We start from the raw sequence: 16,067 nt of genomic DNA on the forward strand, positions 1-16,067 counted from the left end.
CACTGTACAACTGTCCTATTATAGTGTACAACTTTTTGGAGTTCAGGTTTTTTCAGACTGGGGCAGCCCCTTAGTGGGTGAGGCCATGCTTATTTTCTTGGTGGCAAGTGACGTTGAGGACTGCATATATATATATGGGGTACTGGGGATGGAACTCATGATCTTGCACTTACTAGGCCAGTGTTAAGCCACTGAGCTAAATCCTTGGCTCTGCACACATATTTTTAAATTTAAACTTGGGGTTTGAACTCAGGGCCTTTGCACACAGCTATATATCACCCGCTTCCCCCCCCCACTTTGTGTTTGAGACAGAATTGGCTAAGTTGCCTAGGTTTGGCTAGAACTTGTTATCCTGCTGCCTTCCAGAGTGCTGGCGTTATAGGTGTGTGCCTCTATACCCTGTCAATTTTGTATATTGGCCATCTGTATTTCTTCTCCAGTAAATTGACTGTTGTCCATTTTTCTACTGGAATTTAAAATTGTATCTTGTGGACTTGCTAGTTGTTCATATAGTGTGGAAATTGGCATTTTTCATTGATGCAGCAAATATCTTCTTATAGTTTATAGATTTATGATATTTTAGCATATTACTTTTGAGACAAAGTTTTGCTATGTAGTGCAGGCTGGCCTTGAACTCACTTATGTATCCCAGGGTGACCTAGAAGTCATGGTGATCCTCCTGCCTCAGTCTCCCAAATGTTGGGATTACAGGCATGTGCTACCACATCCAGCATTGTGTATAATTAAAAAAAAAACTTTGTGGACTCAAATTTATCCAAGTTTTTGCTTCATGTTCAGAATGTTACTAGAAAATACAAAATTATAGGTATGCTGTCCAGAGTACGAGACTACTGTATTTGCAAAACCTAATTTATAATCAGAAGTTTGCTCCATTTGCACTGTCAGAACAAAGAGAATTATGGGGTGTTTTACACAAACTAGATAAACCAGGAGGATTATCTGTTATACGATGGGTTGTAAATTTCTAGTGATCAGAATATTTTTGCATAAAATAGTATCTTGCCCTTTGCAGTTTCAAATGTTCCTATTTTAACCATTCCACTTTTCTATTCCAGTATTTATTAGGCACTCAAAGCATCTGCCATTTCAATATTCTCATGAAAGCCATGTTACAAATAATTAAGGTTTTACTAGTGAAATGTTTCATTTAATGGCACTTTTTCCACTTTGCCCTCAGATTTGAAGGGTGAACTCATGTTTTTATGAAATAAAATCCACTTCTTATGATAGGAGCCATATAACATCATGAGCTAAACATATTGATGGTACACACATACACACAGTGGGGCCTCAGTACTTTCTAGGAGGTGCAATGAATACCAAGACAAACAGTTTTGGCTGGAAAGGGTAGCAAGTCAGGGGGCAATGGACAGGGAAAAGTCCCAGCTGTGTGTCTAGTATCAAACAAAGATGAATACTGGGATATAATGTTCATGTCCAAATGCTTCAGTGCCAAACTAGAGATTTAAAGCAATCAAATACCAAGGAATGATTGTGCACACACATGTGTGCAACCCCCCCCCCATATATTTACTGGGGATTGAATCCAAGGCCTGAAGCATGCATGCTATGTAACGGCTCTACTACAGAGCTATAGCGCCAGCCTTTTTTCAATTTTAAGAGGTCTCCTTAAATTGACCAGGCTGTCTTCAAACTTGCTGTTCTGCTTCAGCTGGGAGAGCAGCTGGGATTACAGGTGTACACCACCACACTGGGATTCAATGAATTGCTTTGGATGTGCTCTAGTAAAAATAAAAGGGGCTACTGCGAAACATTAAATATCACTACAAATTTGCCACATAATTAATTTCAGATGTTATGTCAGTTACACTTAATCATTTTCAGTGGCATTTTCACAACATGAAATCCAGTTTACTAAACAGGAACTTTTCAATTTTGTTTAAAGAATAAAATCGTTTTAAAGTTTCAGTTGCTATATAATCAACTAACACCATATAGTTGTAAAACTAATGAGAAACTACCACCTACAATAAATGTGATGTTTGGGGCAGAAAACCATTTTCAGCTAATACTAAGTCAGGAAAAAAATAAAACAGGAAATCATTTAATATCAGTTCATAGTGAACTGCAACAACTAAAGTAAAATTAATCTAAAAAGACACGGTATACACTCCAACTTTTCTATTACTTTGATTCAAATTTTGTATCAACTTATGTATAACTCTGTAGAACTTTCACTACTGACCGTTTAATGTTCTAGCTGCATTATGCTGTAATTTGAACCTATTAAAACAGTACAATACTCTACCAAAGATGAGTCTATAACAGAAATGGAAAAATTTTTTTGAATAGTAATAGTAGTACAGCTTTAGCGCTAAGTAAAAATGTCTCACTTCATTTCTTGCTACTTGTTTAGATTTTTCTATTTAACTTTTGTTGTTCCACTGATTAAATACACCATAATTCTGTTTTTAAATTTGCAGAAAAAAAAACCCCAAAAAGCACAGAGAATGAGAGAAACTAAGAAAGACGTGAAGAAATGGAATTTAAGGACTGAAATAATCTCTATATTACATTAGGAATGCTTTAGTATCATTATCAGGTGAAATCTAACACGGAGCTTGTACTGTTTCTTCTTTGTCTTATTAAATACATTTTATTCACTTTCTTCTAAATGAAATAGTGTAACAGTAGAGAAATATGTTAAAACAAGAAACGGAAATGAGTTTTAAACAAAATTCTCTGTGTCAGGAACTTCTGGAATAGTCCTGGAGATAGTGAACAGGTCACTTTTTCCTGTCCTAGGAAAAGTGGCGCTTGCGAGGGTCAGGCCCTCCCGAGCTCTCCCTTCCCAGAGTACAGAGTTCTTAGCAGTCAAAGGTCCAGCACGCTGGACTCACACAAACAACAAAAAGCAAAGGCGACAGACTTCAGTTACTGGGGGTCAAAGGAGCGGAAGGGGCCCCTTGCTACTTCAAACACCGTGGGGAGAGGGCTGGTTAAAGGAAGCCGAATTCCTAGCGCTGGGGCGATCTCCCGCCCGCCCGCCCGCCCTCCCCCGATTTCCAGGAAGGGAGTGCGTGTGTGGGGGAGGCGCGAAAGGCCGGCCAGGTCCCAGCGCTCCTCTGCCCTTTGCTATTTCCCTGCACTCTGCTCTGCTCTGTCCCTCCTCCAGCGCGGGGAGCCCTCCGAGGAGAGCTTAGCCGGGCCAAGTGGTCCAGTCCCCTAAGTCTGTTAAGACCCTGAAAGAGATCACGTTTTTTTCAGCATAAAACTAGTGTGAGTTGCGAAGGTGGGGGAAAAAACATTATATATATATATATTTCTCTTCCAGGGCTGACTTCCTTATATCAGGTTCGTTTTCTCTAAACAAAAAATACACAAAACAAAAAGCGACCAAAAATCTCGAGCCACGTCTAATCGTTTAGGGTCAGGTGCCAGAGTTCTGGAAGTTAGGTCCTGTGGCCCGAAAGGGTCCTACCGGAGCGTCGCGAGGGTCCGGGGGCACTCGGGTCGCAGGCCCGTCGCTGGGGCGTGTCGGAGGAGGGGACTGGGAAGGGTGATGCCCCACTGGGCAGCAGCCTGGGGCTGAGCGAGGGGCGGAGGAGCCGGGGGAACAAGTCAACAGACAAGCCCGGCCTCTCCATTCCCACGGCCGGGGCTCCGCCGGACATTCCTACTGCCCGCCCTTCCACACCTTCCTCCGCTCGCCTAATAAAAACAGGAACCGCGGCCCCACGGAGTCCGCGGCGGAAGCGCGTCCAAACGAATGAGTAAGTCGATCGCGGGCACAGCACCTTGTTTACCCCACTCGGCGGCGCGCCCCTGCGGGCGCCTCTCTTGCAGGAGGCGTCGGAGACGCTGGAGACGCTGAACCCGGGAGTGGGGCGGCCAGGATTGGCTGGTGGTGGGGAGGAGGACGCTGGGTGGGAGGGCTCAGAGCCAGGCGTTGCAGTACCGGCTCTGTGCCGCTAGATGACGCCCCCTCCCAACGGGAGCCGGGCGCGGGTTCCTGGCCGACAGATGGCGCCTGCGCGTTCCATTCGCCTCCAAGTCGCTGAAGAGCGAACACCCCAAACAATCCCGAAGCGCCACCAAAAAAAAAAAAAAAAAAGAAAAAAAAAGAAAGAAAGAAAAAAAAAAAAAGAAAAAAAAACCCCGCCGGATCCGATCGCCACTTTCAAAACCCCCCACCGTTCTAGAACCGCGGGAGCTTCCGTCCCTGAGTAGAATTCGAGGGTGTAAAGAAGAGGAAGGGGAAAAAAAAATCTTGTACCAGCCCAGGGGTGAAGAAGCCCCCGGCCTGAGAAAGAAGGAAGGAGTGGGGGAGGTGAACAGTCTCGTTGCTGCCTCCGTGTACGCTGAGGGGGGAGGTAAGTTATAAAATGGCGGAGGCGAAGCTTCTAGAAGTTTGGAGGGGCACCCGGAGGGCTCGGGGCCCACCGCGAGGTGTGTGTGGCAGACACAGGGCCAGAGAAGAGTTGGGAGGGTAGAGAGGCCGGGCACTCTGTTGCCATTTCATTTCCCTCTCTGCTTCCTGTGGCCCCCACGGGGGGCAGCCATGGAGTGCGCGGCTACGTCCAGGCGGGGACCGTCTTCCTCGCCCCCGCGTCCCCCCGACCTCCTTTCTCCCCACAACTCGCTACCCCAACACTTCGGAGGAACTTCCAGCCCCCTTCCTCCCTACCTCCTACTCCTAGAGCCGCTTTCTACCGCAGGACTCTCCGACTACCCTCGCTGACGATTTTCTTTCTCTGCCTTCCCTCGCCCCACTCTCCCTCGGGGCCTCTACGGAGGACCCCCCCATGGGTGGCCCAAAATGGAGAACGCGGAGCGGCGCAAGATGGAGGCTCTGCTTCCCTGTGTAGCATTAGATTTAGGTTTCTTTTCTCCGGCAGGCTCTTAAGCCTGAGAGAGCCAAAACTGGAGGTGGGGTGGAGTGCGAGCCTAGGTGGGGGAGGCAGGCCGGGAGGCTGGGGCTGGGGTGGGGGAGAGCGCGCGATCGCGGCGAGGGGAAGGAAGCGAGCAAAATGGTGGTGCTGGCAGCCTAGGGGGGAGGGGAGAGCGAGGAGGCTCAGTTGTGTATATTTGGGCCTCGGACCGAGGGAGGCGAGGGAAAATCTACTCCGATCACACCCCTCCCTCCTGCCCCCTCCCAGCTCCCTTCCCCTCCTTCCTTCCCTCCCCTCCCTCCCTCTCTTCCTCCCTTCCTAGAGAGGGAACAACATTCATGTGACGGGCCCCTCTGCTTCTCCCCCGCCCCACCATCCACAGCGCGTGGTGGGGGAACTGCTTGGGAGAGCGGTTGGCATCGATCTCTTCATCCCTTCCGAGGCCCGAGTTCGGTCAGTTTTCTTAGGGCAACAATTTTCTAAACAGGCGGGGGTCTGGCGGCGCTGGCCCCCGCGCGCAGCCCCTGCCCCGAAGGGGGCCCTGCCTGCCTGGCATGGGCGGAGGGGGAAGGGCGGGAGTGGAAGGCTGTTTGTTGGGGGGTTTTGGCGCCACTTTTGTTTTAGTTTTAGTGCTGCTTTTCGTTTCCACCCCCACCCGCACGTCTTTCTCACGGCACGAACTGAGCTGATCCTTGCCCCAGGTAGGCAGCCGCTGCTTTTTCCCTCCACACTTTTATTCATGCTTGAGGGCGACTTTCTCTTTTCTTCTATCACCTATCCGGAGCTCCGAGGACGGCAATTTTAGGAGGAACAGGGTCGGATGGGCCATGGGAGAGAGAAGGTGTGGGAAACAGCATCAAGTAGTTCCGCAAAACTTTGAGCCCCGTTCCCATTTTCTTCTGGCCTAGAATCGTAAACGTATTGTTGATTTCGGCCTTTTTTCCCCTCCCGTCGCGAGAATGTCTTGTTTTGCCTTTAGTTTTTTATAAACCGCTGTACTTTCGACATTTAGTTTCTGCTCTTCCTCTGTGTATATAACATCTTATTTTTAATCCTCAACTGTAATGGGCTACCTGTGATTTTTTTGTTTTGTTTTGTTTTCATGCTTCAGTGTTTGGCTTTAATTTTTAATTATTGCATTAGTAGTTTCTTTCGGTGTGTGAGACTTTCTCCTCCTTGGCCTAGGATGTTTTTTATATTGTCGCCCACCCTGTCCCTCTCCCTCCTTTCTCTTGGGTATAGTTTTTACATTGAGGGACATGGTTTTTGATTAAACGGTTATTTATAGTTTACGTGCCATATCTCCTAGAAACTTTTGATCTGTAGGGTTAGGTTTAAGTAAACGAGAAGCTTGTGTTGGTTTGCAATGGTTCCTTAAAATGCGCGGGCCGCCTCCCCGCTGTCCTCCCCACCCCCATAGAACCCCATCTTCCCTGCACACTGGAGTGTAAATTCCGTACCCCTTTTCTCCCACGGACCGCCTTATTTCACGGCAGCCACACCCTGTATTTGTCTCTGTGGATTGGACTCATTATCAGCTTAATTTAGTGACTCTTAAACCTCCATGATGGGACTTGCTAAAGCACGAAGCTTCTTTTCCTGTTTAGTTCTAGTGGTTAGTGTCGAAAGAGGAATGATCGAGGTTTTCTTGATGAAACCTGGTGCGGTCCAGGCTCTGCCTTTTTTCTGTTGTCTTTTTTCCCTACTCCGGGCTGTTGGCGGTGTCAGCGCGGCTGCTGGGGGCGGGGGGTGGAGGGGAGAAAGAGTCGGGTTACCGAAGTGCGTCATTCCTGGCTCTAGCAGGGCCTGCTCCGGAGCTGCTGGTGTTTGTTACTGTCCTCGCAGCACTTTCCTGCCAACCTTCTCTCTCTGCGCATTGGTTAGGAGCAAAAGCAGGAGGCGGTCTCCTAATCTGTCTGTAACCTAGCGCGTTGCGTTTAAGGGTATATGTGAACTTATTAAAAAGGGGGGGGGGGCTGGAAAGTGGATACATCGCGGTTTAGTGACGTACAATTCAGGTAGTTTAGACTTGCTTTGATATATTTTCCAATGAACAGTGGTGTTAATTTTGAACATTTTAAACCACATAGGCTAAAATGCGTGGTTTTCGTTCTACATTGATATCAGTCTGTAATTAGGAATCATAAGGACCAGTTAAGGCATAAGTATTCAGCGATTTTTCAAATGATTGAATTGTAATTTTAATGGCACATTATGTTAAGTAGTCGTTTTCATTTCAAGCTAAGATGCTATGTGAATGCAAGCTAATTGCAAATGTTTTAAGTTCCTTTTCACCACATACTCCCATTTATCCTTTTAGGTGTACTTTAAAATGTACCCTTTGGGTCTTGTGGACTTCATTACAGTTCTTAAAGATGGTTATTTCTTTGTTTTTAACTGAATTCTTAAAGACATTTATTATCGTAGCTAAGAGATGGTAGGATGTCTGCGCTGTTATATTGTTGCGTTTTTGACTGAATTTGTTAGTCTTGATACTTTTGGCTACCTTTGAGTTTTTCTCAGTGCACTTGGCGGCATCTTCCTCTTCCTTTTTGAAGATAATATTGAGGGGAAGGAATGGTAGGAGATAGAGATGAAACAAAAGTGGCCTTGAGTTGATAATTGTAGCTGGAAGTAGAGGAGAGCTCATTGTTACTTTGTACTTTTCTGTGTTCTTGGAAATTTCCTTTCTTAGAAAAGAAAAATTCCAAATTGTAAAGTTTATATTTATATTACAGTCATTTACACGGTAAACAACCTTATATGTAAGTACACAATGTGCAACACAAACTTTCAAAAAATAACTGAACCGGTATAGAATAAACAACATACATTTTAATAAATCGATTGGCATTTAAATGTTTGCAATTTAATCTGAAAGTGCTCTTTCAGTTTCCTTTTAAATTCATTGAGAATAGGAAAATTCCATTTGCAGATTTAAAAAATTCTACTTGGTGTCTTGTTTCATCAAGTTGGAGTTAGAATGAGTCAGTATGAAAGGGATTTACTATTAATAGGAGGGGCTTTGGCATTGGTAGTGACAGTGGAAGGAATTGGGGTGCCATAGAGAGCAATCCTGGTAGGAGGATCTAGGTGGCTGAATTCAATTTCAGTAGGTTTAATATTAGACTTAGTAAAGAAGCAGATTGGGAAATGAATGTGGGAAATAAATGTACTTACTAGCCATTCCTTCCCACTAGGAAAAAACTATAGTATGCTAAACTATCAGAAGCTGGCAGGGAGGGTGGAGTGGGTTCTTCTTTTATAGCTGATATGGAAATGAGTGTTTGTGTTTAAAACAATTTAAATCAGCCCCCTTTTTAGTGAACGGTTCTGTCACTAGTTAGAAGTTGATATGTGAACTATTAAAATATTTTCTACTAAGACCATTCTTGTTATCAGTCATCAGTAAAAGTGCATAATTAAAACCCTCTTTAATTAATGTATTTTTGAACTGCTCAAGTCTAAGGTAAATGCTTATTTCCTGTAGTTTGTATTGTTTAGTGTCAGGTTTATTTTTTTCCTTTGAAATGTACTCTTGAATATATGTCAACATTATACGGAATAAAAAATACTGGATTTTTAATTTTTATATTTGGTAAGATGTTTTCCATCTTACCAAAATTCCACTCCAGTCTGAGGATGTGTATTTCACATCTGGTAACATTAGTATGTATATTTTGTAACTGTTTCAGCTTTAGAAAAATGTTAAAGAAAGACAGATTACATATTTCAAGTTTTTATTCTTATACAAATATTCTTAAGTAGATGCTGGAGATTGTGGCATCTAGTTTATTTTATTGTGGCGAAGTAACAGCTAAACTACTAAACCAAATTATGACTTTGGTAACTTTGAAATTTATTTAGTTTGGTTTTTAATTTTATTTTTATTTTTGGCTTTTTAAAGAGTCTTGCTATGCAGTTCAGACTAGCCTTCAATGCATTGTGTAGCCCAAGTGAACCTCCTGCCTCAGCCTTCTAAGTACCAGGATTATAGGCATGTGCCCTCATGCCAGATCGAGTTTTCATTTTTAAAGTAAACACTCCAGATTTCTTCCTTTCCCTTTTTTTTTTTTCTTTTTTTCGGTGGTGCTGGGGATTTAACCCCGGGCCTTGCACATGGTAGGCAAGTGCTGTGAGACTGTCTATATCCCACTCCTTTTAAAAACTTTTTTGTTGAGACAGTTTCTTTTTATATAGCCTATGCTGGCCTCAAAAATCTGTCCTCCTGCCTCAACTTCTGGACTAGATGAGATTACTAAAACTTGACATCATGCCCAGCAGATTTTAATGAAATTCAATGTTTTGTTTTCCTTTTCAACCTTAATGTCTTCTGTGATCACTGGAGTACATGTGAGGTAAATTAGGTAGGTGGTTGGAGTAGGGGGGCAGGCTCAGACTTCATCCTTTGGACATACAGAGTTAGATGTGAAAATATGTTATGGACAGTTTCATAATGCCTAATATTTTGCAAATTTAACTGATACGACCCACTGTCTTGTGTGGGAAGGTAGTACACAGTGAATAGCATATTAGTTTTAGCTGTGGCTTCTTTATAATGGAAAACTTCAGTTTTTGATGCTGCAAGTTAACTTTTAAAATTAAATTTACATTTTACTCCAGTGGAGCACTATTTTGGGAGTTGGGAGAATAGCAAAATAAATGGGTAGTCCAATTAGTGATAAGTGTTTGTGTATATTGAAATGTGATTACTTGTTGGAGAATTAAAAGGAACTTTAAAGTTAGAGCTACTTTAAAAGTTCTTTATGTTTCTTTTGTGATTTTTCTGCATTTGACATGTGTTTAGGCATTTTAATATTCCCTGTATAATTTTTAAAATTTCATTCAGCTATCATAAATGTTATTTAGTACATGATCTATTTGGCAAAGATACAGAGAAGTAAACTTGCTTTCGTTTTCAGTCTCATGAAATGCCTTTCAGATACTGAGGACTGAACACAGGGCCTTCATGTGTCTAGGGAAGCACTCTTCCAGGAAGCCTCATTCCCACTCCCTTTTCATTTTGAGACAGTGTGGCTGAGTTGCCCAAGCTGAGCTTCATCTTGGAATCTTTTTGCCTTGGCCTCCTAGCAGAATTGGGATTTCAATATATGCTTGCTATAATTCTTTAACACCAACTAGTAGGCACCAAGAGATTATTGAAATTGTTTTAAATGGTTTGTTTTTTTAAAATTTAAAAATTTTTAAAAATTTTCATAGGAAAAATACATGACTAGATGAGACAAACTAGGGAGATTTCTGTTAGGTTATGGAGAACTTCATGTACAACTTAAAGGTAAAATTTCTTTTTACTTTGAGACAGTCTTGCTATGTAGCCCAGGCTGGCCTCGAAGTGATCTGGTCTCAGCTTCAATGTTGGAATTATAGGTATGCATCACCACACCTGGCTCCATAGTTTATTTATAAAAAATAAGTTAGTTGAGTGGGATAGTGAGTTCTTGCTACATTTTTTTGCAAGACAAACATTTGTGGTAATAGGATGTGACCTGTAATTTCTTGAATCCTTATATATTTAAAAAATGTAATTGATTGCCGTTTGAATCTTTTGAACCTGTTTTAACACTAATTGTTTAGTCTTCTCTTGCAAGTCCATATCATTTTACTGAAGGGGAACTTGAGGCTCTCAACTACAGATTAAATGACTTGCCCTAAATCACACCCAGACTAGCTTGAATTCAAAACTTTTGTATTTTTTGTTTTTGTTAAACTCAGTTATTTCCTTTATCTGGATTAGATTTTGGCCTGTCTCTCACTTGAGTGCATGCATCATAATTTTTAATTTTTCAAAATCAAAATTTTTTTCGTTTAAAAGGTAAAAGTTTTTAGTCAAGATGAACTGCTGCCAAATAAAGGTTTTATACTGTTGCATACTAATTTTCAGAATAGTTGAAATAAATTTGAGCTCTGCTCTTGAGTATGTTCATTAAAGTTTGTAGGGTATGTTGAATACTTTTTAAAAATATAGGTTGAATACCTGATTATTTTTTGTGGTACTGGGCTTGACACCATTGTCTTCAAACTGAGTTATATTGGGGCTGGGGATTTAGCTCAGTGGCATAAGCACCTGCCTTGCAAGCAGGCAGTCATGAGTTCGATCCCCAGTACCGATAAAAATGAAAAAGACAAAAAAAGTCCCACCAAACTGAGTTATATCCCCAGTCCTTTTGTATTTTTTAGTTTTAGACAGGTTCTCACTAAGTTGCTCTGGCTGGGTTTGAATTTATGTTCCTCCTGGTTTTAGCCTTCCAGTGTGTTGGGATTACAGGCCTGTCCTGTCATGCTGGGTTTGAATTGATTTTTGGGGAGGTCACACTGTAGTATACACAATGGTTTCACCACAGATACTGTTTTTCTTTATATCATTTATGCTCTATCTAAAATGGAAAGTAAGTGTGTCTTCGGTTAGTCCCTCAGTCCTTTAATTTGTTTATTGTGACTGGGTTTGAATTAAAAATTTAGGTAGCAACACTTGTAATACGAGCTATTCTGGTGGATGAGACAAAGAAGATGACAAGTTTAAGCTCAGAGTACAAAATTTAGCAAAATCCTGTCTCAAAAGGGCCCTGGGTTCAATCCCCAGTACTGCCCTCCAAAAAGATTAAAAATCTGTTAATATATTTTGTTAGCTTTTTTTTGTTCTAAGTCATCTTTCACTTTATTGTTTTTATTTCTTTCAGATGAGAAAGTTAATGTCATGGCCCCAGATTATTAAGATTAGAACTTGGTCTCAGTTTTCTCTTGTTTTTCTTCATCCCTGCATTTTATAAACTATAGCTAGGGTTTTCCTTATCTGAAACAGTGGTGGGTGTTGGAATTTATTTGTTTTTGTTTTGTTTTTGGTATTTTGGAGACAAGATATCACTATGTAGTGCAGGCTAGCCTTGAACCTGTTAAGGTAGCACAGATTGGCCTTGAACTCATGATCCTCCTGTTTGAAACTACGTTGTGCTAAAATTATGGACGTGTACCACCATGCTTAGCTCTGAATGTTGAATTTTTAAGAAAAATCTAAGATAATTAGTGGAGATGAGTTGAAACTGAATATACTGTATATAATAGTGATTTTCTCTCTGAATACTGGCAATTGAATCCAGAACTTGATGTATCTAGGTAAGTGTGTGAGTTATATACCCAGCTCTGTTTTTATTTTGAAACAGTGTCTTACTGAGTGTCCAGGCTGGCCTCAAAGTTTGTGATCTTCCTGCCTTAGTCAAGCTTTGATTGCAGGCATGCACCACCATGCCTATTGTATTACTGCTTTTTATAGCCATGAGTCAAATTTACATATTTTATGTTGATCATTTCATAAGCGTCATTCTTTAGGAAAGTTCTCCCAAGTGATGAACAGCAGTTTTAGGAGGTGTAAGTTTGTAATCCCAGCACCCTGGGAGGCTGATGCAGTAAGATTGCAAATTTGGTCCCAGCCTGGGCACCTTAGTGATTAAGACAGATTCTGTTCAAAAAAATGAAAGATCTGGGAATGTAGCTTAGTGCCAACGCCTTGGGTTCAGTCAATCCTCAGTATCCCTCATCTCCAATGTGGGAAGCAAAATTCATAATTTTATTTGTAAAAAGGAATACTGTGGGAGCCCTGTTATTGTATAGTTAAAGCTCTTTCATAACATGTCATTGAAAGACTGGCTAAACACTTACTATGTTCCAGACACTTGCAGATTTGTATGTATTAACTAAATCTTTATAACGCTGTGAGGTAGAATGACCCATGTGATTGTTTAAGGCAGGATACTTTGGAGAATGAAAAGGAGTACTAATCAGATAACATGCTGAGATAATAATGTAAACTAGGACTGTCTCAGAAAAACTAGGATATATTGTGACCCTAATTAATTACCCCTTTTCAGAAGAAACTGAAGCATAGGGAGGCCAGATAACTTGGCCAATTAGTAAGTGGTAAGAAGGGCTTCAAAACTCCTATAATGTTTTACATGGGCATTAAAATGATTTGAATTACTTAAAATTGCTGTATTGTGATAGTTTGCTTATTTTTACTCTTTTTAGGAGAATTTTTATTGGTGCAGAGTCAGTAGTAAAAGACAATGCAGTGGTTTTTAAAACCCAGGTGAATTTCCAGTAGGCTTTTTTCAGGTGACTTGGACTTGGGTGATTATGTATCTTAATGTTGAAAAGTAACTTCCCTGAGGTTCACCTAAGTAGAAGAAAACAAAAACCACGTGCACACACACACCACACCAATTTAACTACATCTGGATTTGTTTTCTTTATGTATTCTTCAGGTTTCCTTTACTATTTTCATAGGAGAACACGTAGATTACATATTCCATGGGGCCCTGAGAACACAGCTGAAAGAAGAGAAATACTTTGTGACTAGGGTGAAGTAATATTAAGACACAAAAGAAAAGGCCCACGTTTAGAGACTTAACCAAAGTTAAACTGATTCTGTAATATAATTGGAGGGTTATGTCTTATAGAGATTGTTGTGTCATTTCATGAAATCAATAGCTCTCTTGAGTCTGGGGATATAGCTGAGTATGTGTTCAGCATTTGCTAGATTCTGTTCAGTCTCTAGCACCAAAACAAACAAGCAACAACAACAAGCCAAAAAAACCCTTCTAATTTATGATAATTTTATAATTATTTAGTGTTTCTCATTTGTTTGTGTGTTGTGCTCCCCCCCAGTTATTAAGGTATATTCAGATATGGAGAAATGATTTTGTCCCAGTTGTGTATTGTACTACTGTATTATAAATAAAGATTATTTTCCAACTGGAAGTTAGTGGTAGAGTTCTGATCTTAAGAGGATTTCCAGTTTTGTTTTTGTACTTGGCTGTTTGTATTTAATTCAGCAATTTGTTTTTTTTCCCCTTAGCTAGTTTTAAGAGTTTTATTGGTGTCACTGTCTTTATATGACAGCCACACCATTAAGTAGACCTGTTACGTTTTTTAGTTTGCTGAAATCATCTGGAGGAAGAGACACAGTCTGAAGGACTGCATTGCTCATCAGTTGAAGGAATTTGTGGGCTAGATAGTGATTGTGGTGGACAAAAAGGTTATTTTGGGGGGTTTATTATACACAATCAGTGTAGTTTTTAAAAAAATGGCTATTAGTGGTATGATATACAGTAGTAAACTAGATTACATAGAGTGCCCTCAGGGAATATTGTTACTTTGATTTTATCATCACAAAAAGATTTAAAGTTTGTATTTTAAAAATATAACTGGTTTTGGGCTGGGGATTTAGCTCAGCGGCATAAGCACCTGCCTTGCAAGCAGGAGGTCGTGAGTTCAATCCCTGGTACCGATAAAAAGGAAAAAGACAAAAAAAAAATATATATATATATATATATATAACTGGTTTTGTGGCACAGGCTGTACTCTCAGCATACTGGGAAGCTGAAGCAGGAGGATCATGAGTTTATTGCCAGCCTGAGCAGTTTAGTGATTTAGAGATCCTGTCACAAAGTAAAAAAGGGCTAGATCTTACTTAGATTAATGCAGAGGCCCTGGGTTAATCTCCAGTACATCCAAAACACACACACACACAATCTCTCTCTCTCTCTCTCTCTCTCTCTCTCTCTCTCTCTCTCTCTCTCTGTCTCTCTCTCTCTCTGTCTCTCTCTGTCTCTCTCTCTCTCTCTGTCTCTGTCTCTCTCTCTCTCTCTCTCTCTCTCTCTCTCTCTCTCTCTCGTTTAAGGAGTGTTAGGCTACAACTAATAGCCATCAATGCTGTTTCACTTTTTCCCCCTCCTTCCTGCTTCCCTTGTGTGTGTGCATGCATGCATGCATGTATGTATGTGGTACTGAGATAAGGGATAGGGACCTGGACTTCATGCTAGGCAAGTGCTTTACTCAATCATCAATGAAGTTTTGACAGTGTCCGTAATTTGAAATTAGTGATACTAACAATAAATAAACAATTCTCTGAAAAACCTTAGGGGGAAAACAATGACTGAGGACTTTAATATGGCTTTGGAAAGTTTCAGCTTTGCTGGTTAATAAATTTAAGAATCCATGATGATCTTATATAACCAGTAATGATAATCCAAATTTTGTCGTAGTAGGTGTTCAACAGAAAGTATGTTAGTGAAGGTCTGTACTTGGGAGTCTGAAGCAGGAAGATTGCTTGAGCCCAGGACTTCATAGCCAACCTGGGCAAAACATCACCACCAATTACTTTGCTATATGGGATTCTCTTATAGGCTCTTACGTTAAAGTCCTAGATGTGTAATTTTAAATGAGAATTTAAAGTGTTGTTGTGGTTTTTTTTTTTTTTTTTTTTTTTTTTTTTTTTTGCAGGCAAGGTCTGGCTATGTAGTTCAGGCTGACCTTGAACTCACTATATAGCTCAGGCTGGTTTAGAACTTGTGATCCTCCGGCCTCAGCCTCCAGACTCCAGAGTACTGGGATCACAGGCATGTACTACTGTGCCTGGCAAGATTTTGTTTGTATGTGTTCCTGTTCTAATTTTGAATTTAGGTTTCTTTGTAATACTAACTTAAAAGTTGTTGCTACCAGTATGAAATACTTATTAATTCATTCTCATCAGTCATAATGGTGCATGTCTGTAATTCTAGCACTCAAGAGAATGAGGCAGGAGGACCTCATTCTAGAGCAGCCTAGAGCACATAGTGAGTTCAAGGCTGGTCTAGCCTACAGAATGAGACCTGTCTCAAAAAACTAAAAAAAAAAAAAGTATATTTCTGGGATATACATCCAATGTGCAATGATAGGTAATATTTGAAGTATCTTTATTTCAGGATTGGAAAGTGTGATATCCTCTTTTGAGATTTCTAAACCTTTTTTTTTTCTTTTCAGAAGCAAAGTAATTTTTCATTCATCTATATGTTGCCTTGTATCTAATTTGCAACTTCCTGGCAACTAGAATATTACTACAAAAATATTTTAATGTTCTCTTGCTCTTTTAGTGTAACACATTTTTCTGGTCTAAATAAATAGTATTAAACATAGGAGCATGTTTGAGAATTTAATTTCTGTACTAAAGGAGAGAAAATTTAGGCAATACTAGCAAAGCTGTAATTCTTTTCTTTTGGGATATGTCCCTCCCTATTTCTATTGTTCATGTAGGCCAAAAGACATTCCTCAAACTTTACGCCTGGCAGAGAAATTGAGGAAGTGGTGGTAGTCACGGCTGGCAGGGAAGTAGAAGCATGAAGGTATGTTTTTGAAAAGCAA

At 40.8% G+C, this 16,067-nt stretch overlaps 1 protein-coding gene across 8 annotated transcripts in view; it reads left to right on the forward strand.

Annotated features, from left to right (window-relative positions):
• The first annotated feature begins 3,604 nt into the window (after positions 1–3,604).
• Positions 3,605–16,067, forward strand: part of Stag2 (STAG2 cohesin complex component) — a 171,269-nt gene continuing 158,806 nt past the window's right edge. For 2 of the 8 annotated variants that reach the window (XM_063246372.1, XM_063246373.1), the window contains exon 1: positions 3,850–4,355. The gene's annotated coding sequence lies outside the window, so the exon portion shown is untranslated. Of the gene's footprint in view, positions 3,756–3,849; positions 4,356–4,881; positions 4,912–5,052; positions 5,328–5,399; positions 5,576–16,067 lie in introns of those variants that run through there. The other 6 variants (XM_063246369.1, XM_063246366.1, XM_063246374.1 and 3 more) reach the window with 6 other exon arrangements.

This window comes from Cavia porcellus, unplaced genomic scaffold (genome assembly GCF_034190915.1).
Source record: "Cavia porcellus strain 051 isolate PalLab524CR breed Dunkin Hartley unplaced genomic scaffold, mCavPor4.1 scaffold_3, whole genome shotgun sequence".
NCBI lineage: Eukaryota > Metazoa > Chordata > Mammalia > Rodentia > Caviidae > Cavia > Cavia porcellus.